Source organism: Mustela lutreola, chromosome 9 (genome assembly GCF_030435805.1).
Source record: "Mustela lutreola isolate mMusLut2 chromosome 9, mMusLut2.pri, whole genome shotgun sequence".
In the NCBI taxonomy this organism is placed as follows: domain Eukaryota; kingdom Metazoa; phylum Chordata; class Mammalia; order Carnivora; family Mustelidae; genus Mustela; species Mustela lutreola.
In genome coordinates, this window is record NC_081298.1 from 28,579,041 (window position 1) to 28,591,850 (window position 12,810).

The 12,810-nt window shown below is 55.1% G+C and overlaps 1 protein-coding gene across 2 annotated transcripts in view; it reads left to right on the forward strand.

Moving 5' to 3' along the window:
• Positions 1 to 7,668, forward strand: part of STK35 (serine/threonine kinase 35) — a 38,696-nt gene extending 31,028 nt beyond the window's left edge. For both annotated transcript variants that reach the window (XM_059133749.1, XM_059133750.1), the window contains exon 4: positions 6,784 to 7,668. The gene's annotated coding sequence lies outside the window, so the exon portion shown is untranslated. The remainder of the gene's footprint in view (positions 1 to 6,783) is intronic.
• Positions 7,669 to 12,810: the final 5,142 nt, after the last annotated feature.

Here is a 12,810-nt window from a genome sequence, read left to right on the forward strand (position 1 = left end):
TGGCCCAGTTTTCTGAGGGGAGGATGAGCATCTCTATCTCCACGTGGCCTTGGTGGTGTTCAGTGGGAACTCAACTCTAGGCAGGGATTTTATAACCAGACTTTTGAGTTAAGATCCTGTCATGCTGAATGATTTCGTGAAGTTCGTAAATTAATTCTTCTATTGCCACGGGCTAGCTCCCGGTTCCTGTCAGTCCGCCAGCGTTTGACTCGTGCGCTTGGCAACCTGAGAGGCTCGAGAGAAGCACAGGCTGTCCAGTCCTTTTGGGGTTAGGGGTGGGGCGAGGGCATGGCTCGTGGGGGTCTGCGGTCATTCTCTTCGCTGGGGTGCAGGGACTGGGGCCCTGGGGAGAAGGCACATGGAGGGAGCCGGGGAGGTTACAGGTGGACCAGCACTTGCTGAGGCCCAAAGCAGAGAGGAGGCTGGCCTGACGCCAAGTCGTCTCATCCGGAATTTTTGTGTGGGCCGGCCAGTGAGGTGGTGAGGTTTAGGGTTGGGGTATGATCGAAAGCTGCCATCACCACGTGTTAACTGCTTCCTGTATACCTCAATGTGCCCAGGACAGAAAATGTCACTGGACCTCACACCCTGCACGGCGGACCTGGCCACCTTGTCAGCTGAGAAAGCTGAGGATCGGGGACCTCGATTAGTAACGGGGAGAGCTGGGATATCTCTGTAACCCGACGCTCTGTGGGTGACATTCTCCCCACGTTCAGGACCTGCTCCCCAAATTTCTGCCTGCCTTTGGCCTCCTCAAGGCTCAGAGCCAGTCGCAAAGGATGTCCCTGGCCTTCCAGAGCATCGTGGTGGCTGTAGAACCCCTGTTGCGGGTGCTTTGCCCAGACTCCTATTCCCTTTTACCTTCTGTAGACCCAAGGACGGACAGCATGGCCACCCCATCCAGCACGTCCACCCCCAGGTCTTTTAACCCTGACCCTCCCATGAGCCATGCTGTGGGCCGCTTGTCGCACGGTGGTCCCTAGCTTTGGCTCACTGGCCTCTGTCCCTCTGACAGATGGGAATGAACAGTAGTGCCGGGGCCGCTGAACCCCCCAGGCCTGGCAGGTCATTGTTTCAGTGTGAAAAGCTGTTTTGGTGTATTAAGCAAGCGAGGAATGCCTTTTTGAAGCTAACCCTACTTAGGAGGGGCCCGCCCTCTTGGACCTGACATTGCCTTGCCTCTCTGTGCCTGCATATCACAGTGTGATATGCAGACGATGTATACTTGAGCCTTGGTTTGCCCATCTGTGAAATGGAGATCATTCCTCCATGCTTCTTTGTTTGGGCCAAGTAAGCATTGCTCATGAAGCCTCACATGGTGTCTGACATGTCAAGTAGCCTTAACTGCAGGAATAATACCTCCACCGGGGGTGCACAGACGACTTATTTTAAGAGTGAGTTCTTGGCTCCCCCACCCAGGAATACCACAGTTTGAGTTTATACTGTAATCTATGAGCATGCCAGCCTGATGCCTTCCTTTTCTGTTGATGAGATGAGAGGGATAGAGAAGATAGGACTTGAGGTTTGAATCCCAGTTAAGCATTGACGAGTCATTGAACCTTTTTGCACTTTGCCGAGTGTTGAGAGTGTATGCGTCACATGTGCTTACGGTTGCTGCCTGCCTCCCCAGCAGGTGGCATGAGCTCAGGTGCTCTTTGCCACCCTGGACCCTGGTAGGACCCTGGACCCTGGGAGCCCTCCTGATATGTGCCAGTGGCCACCTGCTGGTCTGGCACAGCCTTTCAGTGGGTAGCTGTGACGTTTTTGTACACTATCACGGAAAATAGATCCTCGCAAACATCTAGGTCATATTTTAGATCTCGAGGCTCATGGGCTTTAAAAATCCATCCTTAGGTCTGAGCAGGTTGAAAGGTGCTGAGGATACCTGTGCCACCTGCTGGCTGTCCTTGAGGCATGACAGCAATGGTGTGAGGAAGGCTCCCTTTCAGAGGGCATATTGGGAGAGCTCCCCTCCCCTCCACTACCACCTCCACTGCCTTCCTCCTGCATGTCCATACTGCAGAGAAAGGACAGAAAGTTCCTGAATTAAGCCTCATCTCTAGATAAGTTGTACAGATCGGTCTGAGAACCGAAGTGACTATTAACACAGTGAACAACATGGTAGACTGTACGGATCGTAGTGCTGTGTACCAGGTGCTGGGGTAGGCAGCTTACTTAAATCCTCATAGCAGCCCCTAAAAGGGTAGGGCAGCATCCCCACTTTGCTAGCAAGGAAAGGGAGGTTCAGGTATAAGCGGCCAGTAAGTGGCAGAGGCAGGATTTGAACCATGTGCTGTTGCCCCGCTAGAGCACATGGATGAAGACGCTCAGTGGAAATGCAGTTGTGGCTCCCAGAGATTATCACGTCCTGCGGCTGCCAGCCCTACACAGTTGGAAGGATGGTGCCATTTGACAGTAGAGGCGGAGTAGGAGACAGGGACGCCAAACCATTCCCATTTAGTTTCATCTAAAAACGACATTTTAACAACAGTGAAGTAGGAGGGGCCACACTTCTAGAGAAGGATAGCCTTCTCCCCCCTGCAGATTTCCGTCTCTGTGGGCTGGGGGTTCGGGGAGGAGGTGGGGGGGGGTCTTCATCCTCACTCCCCACCCCCTCCCCCACTTCCCTTTTGCAAACTGCTGGTGGCATTCATGGGAGCACTTTGGTTCCCCCATCTCTTCGATAGGACCAGACAACTGCTTAGCTGGCAGAGGAACTTGCTAGAAGGCTGCTCACTGCCTGGGGGCTCCACCAGCCTTGTGCGGAGGTACCTAAGCCAAGCCCTCCATGAACCCTTTTCTGTGTTTGTAAATGAAGGGATTAAATGGGTTTTAAACTCCACCTAAGCTCTTGTCTCTCCAGGAAGGGATTTCCCAGGACAGTTAGATGCTAAAAGCAGGAGGTGTGAGGTGAGACTGACCCAGGCCCAGACCCTTTTCTGTCCCACCCATTAGCCGTGCAGCCCTTCTCTCTGAGCTGCTCTGGAACTGGGTGATGGCAGCGCCTACCTCATCGGGTTGTGGGGTGAGACCAGGCCGTAGCTGGAACACGCGGGCTCTGTGCAGGGACATAGTGAGTGGGAAGCAGCTTGGAAGAGCTGAAGTTTGCCTTAATGGATTGTTCCCTACAAAGCCCTTGGAACGTTCGATGCTGGGTGAGCGATCGCTGGGACAGTAATTACAGAGAAATAAGGTCGGGCGTGCTGAGGGAGCTTTGTCTGGGAGTTGAAAGAAGGGGAAGGATTTGCCAACACTTCGGGATCCCTGGCCCCTCTCCGCTCAGGACCGTGGCAGATGCCTGCGGTGGGGGAACCCCTGGCCAGTGGCTTAGTGGCGTTGTGGTGTGGGCTGAGCCGCTCCGTCTCTCTGGGCCTGTCCCCTTGTTAAAATGGGGCAGTCAACCTCACAAAATGAGATGATCAGGAAGGCGAAAGATGGGGCGTGCTGAGGACATCGCATGGAGGTGAATCACACACCACTTTTCATTCTGCCCAGCAGCATGGCTCGGCCTCTGCACCAGGCTCTGCAGTCAGAGGTACAGGTCCCACTGGAAGGGACAAGTCAGGCCCTGGTCCATGCTGGTCACTGGGCAGCCGGGGAGTCGGGGTGTGACATCTCCTAGAATGAAGTCGGAGGGGTCCCCTCCCCCCACCCCCACCCCTGGGCTGAGCCCTTACTCCATTTACTGCCCCAGCATGTGCCTGGGATGGTCTGCTGCTGCTCTAACCCTGAAGCAGGTGCTCTGAGCCCTTCCTGCTCATAACTGCGAAGCTTGTCTTCCCGTGCACCTGCCGCCATTGGCTCCCTGGGCCGGGTGGACCTTCTGTAATGGGAGACAGGAGAGGAGCCCGAAGCCAGGGTCCGTTCCCTGAAAGAGAGCACTCTTAACGTTCCTTGTCCCTGCCCCCAAGAAGGAAGCAGACCCAGACCTGTAGGCCATCCTGAGGCATCCTCCCAGGAGGGCAGGACCCGGTGCCCAAACAGGGGGAGGGTGGAGGAGCCTGTGGGAAATGTCAGCCTGGCTTCCTGGCAAGGGACCCAGTGAGTACAGCGGTCATTATACGCTGGTGTCGCGGGAGCTCTCATGGGGAGCTGTGCTGTTGCTTTGACCTTCTGCGGGCACCCTCTGTTCTCCTAGTTAATTATGTGAAGAGGGACGTCCAGCTTCTGCATCTCTCGGCCGCCTTCGCTGCTGCTTTTCTGCTACCACGGGCCACCTTCCTGCTGACGGGCGTCCTCTTGAACGGGGTGTCCTCAGCTTGGGGCCTGCCAAGGGAGGGAGGAACGCAGTGTTGGAAAGGTCATAACTCGTCCCAGAGATAATCTTAGCAGATCACACATTCGCCTCCAGTTTCCTGGGCTTTTCTTGTCCTGTTTCACAAGGACGTGGAGTATCTTGGATGGTGAAGTTCCCCGCAAGCCCTCCCTCCCCCTGGCTGCTGGGTGTTCTGCTTTGTCTTGACAGCACGGGGAGAAGGTCATGGGCGTGCGGAGCAAAGCCAGTTGGCTTCTAGGTCATCCCAGGATGTGCTTCTGGTGACTTCATTTTACCAAATCAGAAACCAGGATACAAGAACCACCAATGACTTTTTTGTTGTTGAAGGAGGGGATTTCACAGGCAGGGAAACAGAAGCAACAGAGGGAAAGACTGAGGCTGAGAAAGCCAGTATTTTCTTGCAGATCAGATACTTTTCCAGCACCTTTATGATTCACCCCCACCCCACTCCCCATATGCAGACTGGGTGTCCCCTCCCTCACCTTGCGCTGGAGGAGGGAACTGCACAGTCTGATGCCACCTGACAGCTGTGGAAAATTCTCTGCTATCTATCCAGTGTGTGTGGAGGAGCCCAGAAAAGAGCCTGAGTCTGGTCTCTTGGACTGCTTCTCCAGGGACCTTTCTTTGGGGCTACGAGCTTTTCTTGTCCCTTCAAGTACGCCCATTTTCCCGCTATAAAGCATGAAAACGTGATGTGTTCTCAGTATTAAGCAGGCGAAGGAGAAAATACACCCACAACAAGTACAACATTTCGATGTATTTCTTGACAGATTTTCCTGAATGTGGAGGTTTTTGTTCACTAAGGGTTCTGCTTCTACTGTATGCCACAGGACATTGTAGCCTGCTTATTTCTCTTTGATCCCACGAAGCGCTTCTGCTGTAACCTGCCCTCTCATTGCCTCTCTAATACTCCACAGAGTAGATGGATCGTCTGCTTAAATCTTGTCTTTTTGGGTTTGTGGATTGTTGCCTCATAATGTAGGTCATAGCTTCAGCGAGCATCTTTCTTTGTAAAGTCCTCTCCATTTGTCAGTCTAGGTTTCTGGAAGAAGTTTAGGGTGTAGAGGTCTGCACACACCTGAGACTCTGATTGCTCTCTGGAAGGCACTGGTCCACATCCCTGGCAGGGTGTGCATCCCTTCCATGCCTCTCCCCCAGCTAGCAGCAATTAGGGTGGTCCCGTGGGTGGGGACAAGGACAGGGTGGGTTCATGGAGTCAGTCAGTTCCTGCTGGAGGCCAGGTACTTCACAGTCTTTACTCCGGTCAGACCTCGTAGGAGAACCGACCATTTCCCACAGAAGGAGACAGGCTATCTCCAGTTGCTAGACCCCACTGCCTCCCATGAGGACCAGACGGGCATCTCCTGGGGACCTGAGCACGGTGGGTCCAGGTGATCACACTGCGCAGGGGACAAGTGACAGGAGGGTCGGGAGGGCCCGGCTCCTCGGGCTGCACGGAGCTTATACAGGAATGAAGCCAGTGTGGGAGGCGAGGGCCAATATGGAGGGATTTCAAGCGCGCTATGAAAGACTCAAGTGATGCTGTCATCTGTCAGGGTGAGAGCAGGCACACTGGAACCCCAGGGTGAGTCCCTGTGCTGTGCAGAGGGAGCCCTGCTGCCTGGGCTGGGGCCCTGCTCAGCCCTGATCAGGCGACTCTGACTGGGACAGCGGGCTGGCAACAGGTGCCGGCCCAAAGCTGTTCGCTGTAGGCTCTTGTGTTCTAGGCATCCACTAAAAAGGGTCCCTGAAAGGCTGGTGGCAGGGCCTATTCCTGAAGCCTGGTTCCACGGCAGTTCCTAAACAGTAGCTAATCATTATAGGAGCAGGCACTGTCTCAGGTTACATGTCTTAGTTATATGGTCCTCATAATAATGTGATTTGGTGCAGGTGACAAGACTAAAGAGGGCTTAAATTTGCCTGTGGTCAAGTGACAGAACCTCATTCTTAACCCTAGCCCTGAGTCACCCCAGTTCCAGCTATGGGATTCTGGTCCCTCTTAAGACCTGAGAGCTTTGGCTAGCTGGGACAGGTTCTTGGGGGGGCTGAGCCTTAGTTGTCTGTGAAATAGGATAAACCCGAGAGCATGCGCATGAAGCTTCGGTACAGCACAGTTAGTCAGAGAGGGACTTGGGCCAGGGTCTGGAGTGACCGATAGCTAGGGTCCTGTGGCATCTTGTCCTGATAGCACAGGGATGGAGGTCACAGTGGGATTGGCAACTGTAGCCGGCAAGCCTGGGTTCCCAGCCAGGGTCTTCTGCTTCGTCAGTGCAATATTAGTCATGTGCCTTATTAACCCATGCCTCAGTTTCCCTTTGTGACAAAGGAGGATAATGTGTATCGACGACAGGGTTCTTGTAGCAAAGCTAGATCCAGTCCCTGTAATATTTAGAAACCTCTTGGGGTTGGGTGCTGGCACCAAAGTGAGATGTCCGGAGCCGGAAGGTGCCCCGAGCCCACTGGTCCAGTGTCCACTCATCCCCGGCCTTCTGTCTTCTGTCTTCCAGGTTCATCCTCGGGACAGTGTCAACGTGTCTCCCACAGAGGACGGCCGAGGGTGCAGGTGGTGGCTTGGTCAGTTGGTGATCTCCCGACAGCTGGATCTCCGGCAATGTGAAGCTTTTATTTGGGTTTCCCCCTCTCCTTTTAGTTCTGCTTAATTTTTTAAAATCTTATTTTTGTCTTTTTTTTTTTCCCCCTTTTTTAATTTAAACAATAAGACTTCAGAAGAGCAGGAAACTATGCTGTGGAGAAACAACATGGACAAAAGCATATGTATAAATGTCATTTTTAATTTTTGTAAGGGGTTAGGGAGCTATTCTGTTTTGTTCCTTTATTTTCCCCCTGTCGTCTTTGTTTTTACCCATCCTTTCGTTCTGCTTAGAACACCTCACTTCCCCAGAGAAGGCCTGCCTCTCCGTGGAGAGCCGGGGTGGGTCCCGGCCCCGGGGGGTAGGGACACAAAGACAGAAGGCAGCCTGTGGGCCACCTCCCCGCACCACAGACACGGGCACTGCCGGACTCTGGTGGGCTGCTCCTGGCCCACCCTCGGGCCTTAGAAATGGTCAAAGGCGAAGAACCACCTGGAAGAGGAAGACAGGGTTTGGCCAGGAGGACTCAAGAAAGAAAGTCTAAACTGCGGGTTTGTTCTCTTTCAGCTGCTGGAAGCCCTGGGCCATTCCAGGACTCCAGTGGTGGGAGTCCATTCCCTCTTCTGCCCTTTATAACTGGGAGTGTTGGGGGGGGGGGGACAAAGGTGACTATCCCCCCACTTCCCAGCAGCCGAGCGCCAGCCCAGCTCAGCTCTACAAGCCTACCTTTCTCTGTTAGTGGTTCCCCTCCCAAAGGAAGACCCCCAGGGGAAAAAAAAAAAAAAAAACTGTTGTGCCAAACCTCTGCCTGGGACACAGCTGGGTCTTCGGAGGGCATCTGTCACTCCTGTGAGGTCAGCGTCCATCACCTCCTGCCTCCTGGATCGTCTCCTTCCCGCGTGTGCCCGCCACGCATCCCGGTTGTCACAGAGACTGCCTAAGTCCCTGAGAGCCGATTGTGACCTGGCCATAAGAACAGGGTGTGCCGAACTGGCTGCCACTGTCCTCTCCCTGCAGTGAAGCGTGTGCCCTGTATGTGGGCCCGTAGTGTCCCAGCCGGCAACAACATCAAGCACCACCTCCGTCACCCCCAGGGACTCGCTGTGAGGTGCCCTCCCTCAGTGCACACGTCTGGTGGGACAAGATTGGACCCACCAAGAGCAGGGAGGGGAGGACGGGGTGGACACCACCACCACTGCTGCCATCGCCACTCCCCCCACCCCCGCAGCTGTCAGGTGCCCATGCGTGGCCTGCCACCCTTAAGCTTCCCCAGTGTGACCTTGTTGACCTCAGCACCAATGTCTATGCGGTCATCCCACGCTCTCCAGCAGGCACATGCCACTCCCTCATCTCGGGCTTCTGAACCTGAGGGTTTTTGCCCCTCTCCACCCCACCCCCAACATCGCAGAGGCAGGTGGCTGGCCTCGTGTTGTCCCTCTCACCCGCAAGCTCCTGGGGCTCCTCCAGAGGCTTTATTACCCCCATGATGACCAACCAGAACAGGGTCTTGGGGAAGGGGAAAGGAAATTCTTTTAGGTTTGTTTTTCATTTTCTCTAAACCAGCATAGGATCGATAGGGGAATTGGTCAGAGGGCGTTCAGGTTAGTGTGTGATCAAAGGGAGGGCTCCCCCCGCCCCGAGCAGCAGTCCTTTGGCCCTGGGCATTTGGGAGAGACCAGTGCGACACCGCCCTAACCTTGCGAACTCACCACACGTTTGCTGGCATTCTCTCGCCTCTTCTTAGACCCCTCACTGCTGCTTCCTCCTGGGCAGACTGTTGGCTGCGGTGAGCAGGGGTGCAGGTGGGAGGCGTGCCCTTTCTTGTGAAATCCTTGGTGCCTCTCCATCCCTTGTCTCTACGGCTTCTCAGGCCACTAGAGTGCGCCCTGAGCCGCCCCCCTCCCCTTGGGGGCAGCAGATGGGAAAAACAGTCCCCCAGTCCCCTCACCACCACCCCCACCATGTTCCTAGCTGCAGCCCCTGTCCTCAAGTTACTTGTGAAGGCTCCGGCCTCGCAAGGTCTTCCCTTGGTTTTAACTTTGCCTCTGCCCTCCCTGGGTCTCTAACCTCCATCTGATCAGGTTTTGGAGCTTTGGAGCTGCAACCATCCCCTTTCGTTTTTCTCTTGGCATCAGCCCCCAAGGGTCACAGGATGTCTCTGCCTTTTGGATAAGGCAGGCAGCCTGGGAAGGCTAGCCCATATCGTGCAGGACCCGGCTGACCCTTGCTTGGTGGCAGGGCCTCCTTCCCTGGCTCACGATGGCCAGCTCATTAGCCCCAAGTGCCTGTCTCTCCCTCTTGCCCCCTCCACCCCCCCACTTTGTCCACCTCGGGTGCCCAACCAGCCAGGAGGACGTCAGCCCAAGGTGAACGCCAGCTCGGCCCCCAGCCAGTGGACTAGTCTTGGTTGGACCTGGGTAGCTCCCATGTGCTTCTCAGCCACCTTCCCCCTATTTCTGCTGTGGGTCAGCCTCCTGCCTCTTCATCCTCTGCACCCAGGGCCCAGCGGCAGCTCCATACTGCCTCATCTTGGTGCCATCATATTCATAAGGCCTGTGCAAGTTCCAGGAGTCTCCAAACCTTGAAATAGCAGTCATTCATTCTCTTGTCCTTGGATCTGTGAAACGGTTAGCCCATAGCGGGGAGGTTCTGGGCCTGAGACTGGTGGGTCTGGAGCTCAGCCTCCCCCCACAAGAGGATTCAGCAAGACAGATCCTAGTGCCTTATTCCACTGCCCTCCTTTGAGCAGACCTGCTAGCTCAGCTAGAAGTCCATGGCATCCTCCCCCCCGTCTATGTCCGTCTGTCGCTTAACCTCGAGGGAAGTGCCCCCCCTGCCCCATCCTTCCCCGAGGGCTGCAGCCAGGCCCAGGGCTCCTGCCACCACCGAGACACTAAGAGCAGCTTTCAGCGGAGGACAGAACAACCACTTTCCACCAGCTTGCCGCTCTCTGCCTCTCACTACCCAGCAGGCCCCCTGCCTCTTACCTCTATAGCCAGGAGGATGCTGCCGTCTTTCCATTCAAGGCTGGCTCCATCTGACTCCTTTCTGGGCACCAGGGATGAAGGGCGCAGGCCTTTGCCCCCGATGGCTGCCTTTCTGAGGGCGTGTATTTAATGTTTACTTGAGAAATACCCTGTTTACAGCTGGAGGAGAAACGTGCCCAACACTGGTGGAGGTCAGGCTCCTGGTGGGGCCTGGCCTCCTCTCTGGCACTGCCAGTGGAGGTCCCAGAACGAATGAAGGTAGAGCCTGCAGGGGCACTTGCCCCGCACCCCCTCTGCCCCCTGACCCTGCGGTGCTAAGACCACTCCCCACCACCATCCTCGCAGCCTTCCTGCCCCTGGACATTCCCCGCCTCTACCATTCCCTCCCTCCAAGGTTCTCTGCTCCTTGACATATCAGCTGTCTCCTAGAAAACCAGTGTTTGGAGCAATAAGATAATTTTTGCTTGAGTCTTTTTTTCTGAGCAAAGGTAAAGAGCTGGCATTGTAGGAATGTTCTTTCTTTGCCTTTGCAGTTTACCTTTTAGAAGACAGATCTTAGCAGGATGGATGTCTGGGTTTCAGCCTCAGAGTATCTTGGAAACTTGGAACAGAGGAGTTGGGCCTCCATCCCCTAAGAAGGGGTCCCCCCCCAACTCTCTGCCCTCCCCTTGCTCCATGCTGCCTGGGCTCTTGGCCCTGCCCACCATGGGCACCTGCCACCTCTGGTCCTCCTTGTGCCCCCCCCCCACCCCATACTCACCCATCTGGGGGCACCGGTGGCTCCTGGGGTATTGCTTCCCCCGACTCCCTTCCTCTCCCTCAGCCCGCGTGGTGGCCCCCAGATCACAGTGCTCCTGGAGTCACCTGGGACCTGTCAGCCTGATCTCCTGAGGCTGAGGCCTGGAGAAGGCACCTTGGCTGTCCTCCCACACTGGGTGGAGGTACAGCCTCCTGGACACCAGATCCGTCTCCGATCCTGCCTGCCGGGCTTGGAGCACAGGGACTCCCGTCTGGAGAGATGCCCTCAGAGGGGAAGCGAGGAGATGGGACAGGACCGTTGGCAAATAATGTAAGCTCCCCCAGCCACCGTGGAGAGGAGAATCCACTCCCGTTGGTTGCCTGGAGGCCCCACATCTCTCAGGAGGGAGTTTGTTCAGGAACATTTTCAAGAACTCTTCTGTGCCCCTGAGCGTGTCTTTCATTAGAGCAGGGGAGTTCGGGGCCCCAACTGAACAGGCATGGGGGGCCCACTTGGGTTTGAGGGAGGCACAGGGTAACCCAGGCACAAAGTTAGCTTCAAATACTAGTTAATAAATCTATTTTTCTTTATTTTCTTTTTTTGCACAGAAGCTGGTAATCTAGGACCTACGTGTGAACAACTTTATATGAATATTTTTTGTACTTGGTTTACTTGGGTTGGTATGATACATTATATTTAAGTTCCTTGAACACTGTGGATCCCCCTAATGTGTATGAATGACTGAGGCTTTGTAAATTATGGGACGTTTGTGTGAATAAAGTTATTTGATGGGGTCAGAGAAGCCATACGTGATTTGAAAACGAGTGCTTCGTGGTTTTGTTGGCCCTTATTTGGGGCAGGGTGAAGCCGCAGCTCCCAGGGCCTGGTGGGTGAGCAGCCCGGAAAGAAGGACTTTCCCGCCCCACCCCGGGAGTAGGCCCTCTGGAGGAACTTGCCCATGGAGCGCGCGAGTCAACACTGAGCCTGGGTGGCCCGTAACGGGTTCCAGGACTGCAGGAGACCACTCAGAGGTGCTTCGTTTCTGCAAGTTCTGCCCGGAGAAGTTCTAACAGATAAGGGGGGTCTCTGAACCACACTGACAAGGGAAGGGGACAGGGACATTCTTGGCAAAGGTCAGGGTGGGTGGGGGGAGCTCTGAGAGGAGCAGGACAGAACGGCTCTGTGAGCTGAAAGGGTAACAACCCTGTCCGGAGAGCACCAGGAAGAACGGGAACTCCTGCCACTTGCCGCCGGGAACTGGGGACTTTGTCTCACCTCGTGTCCCTTTTCTCCAGCAAAATGGTAGCGGCAGCAGCTCACTCCAGAGCAGTTGAGGCTAAATAGGAAGCTTGTGTGGAGCCCAGCACTTAGTAGGCTTTCAACAAGTGCTCCTATAATTCCATTTCCCCGGAGGGCCAGGTTTGGGATGTTCCCGGAGTCTGCTGGCACGGACTCCCGGCCCTGTGCAGCCTCAGGAAAGCTGCTTGCTCTGGTAGAGCAGCAGACCTCTGGAATGTGTGCCGGAAGAACAGATAAGTCCGCCTTCCGGCCTGATCTGACCGCGCGCCGCATTCCAGTCCCGGGCTTTGGTGTCTGGGGTCGGAGCTCCTTGCAGAAAAGGATCCTGATGTGCTTAGCCTGGGGCTTGGGGAAGGACGACCCACAAGTCACTTTAATAACTTGGCAGAGATCGTTCACCCTTTTGGAGTGTGCGAGTCAGTAGTTTTTCATACGTTCAGAGCTGTGCAGCCGCTGCACCATCCAGTTCCAGAACATTCTTACCACCTCTGAAAAGAAATCACACCCGTTAGCAATCACTTATCCCCTCCCCAACGCGGCCCACTCTCGCAGCCCAAGGCCGTGGCTAATCTACCTTTTGTCATGGATCTGCCTATTCTGGACATTCCATGTGAATGGAATCACTCTGTGCCCTTTGGCGTCCTGTCAGCACGCTGTTTTCAGGCCCCGTCCATGTCCTCGCATGTGTCCGCTCTCTGTCCCTGCAGGTTGTTGAATCGTAATCCATTGTGTGGAAACACCGCGTCCCTGTATCCATTCACGGTCCGTGGACACGGTTTCTGTGTGGGGCCCTTAGAAGGAACATGGCTGTGGTTTTTGCACAGACCTCGGTTTCTGACCCCCTGGGCACAGATCTCGCGGAATTGTGGGGTCCTGCGGTAACTGTACAGTAGTTGAGGAACCCCCAGATTGTTTTCC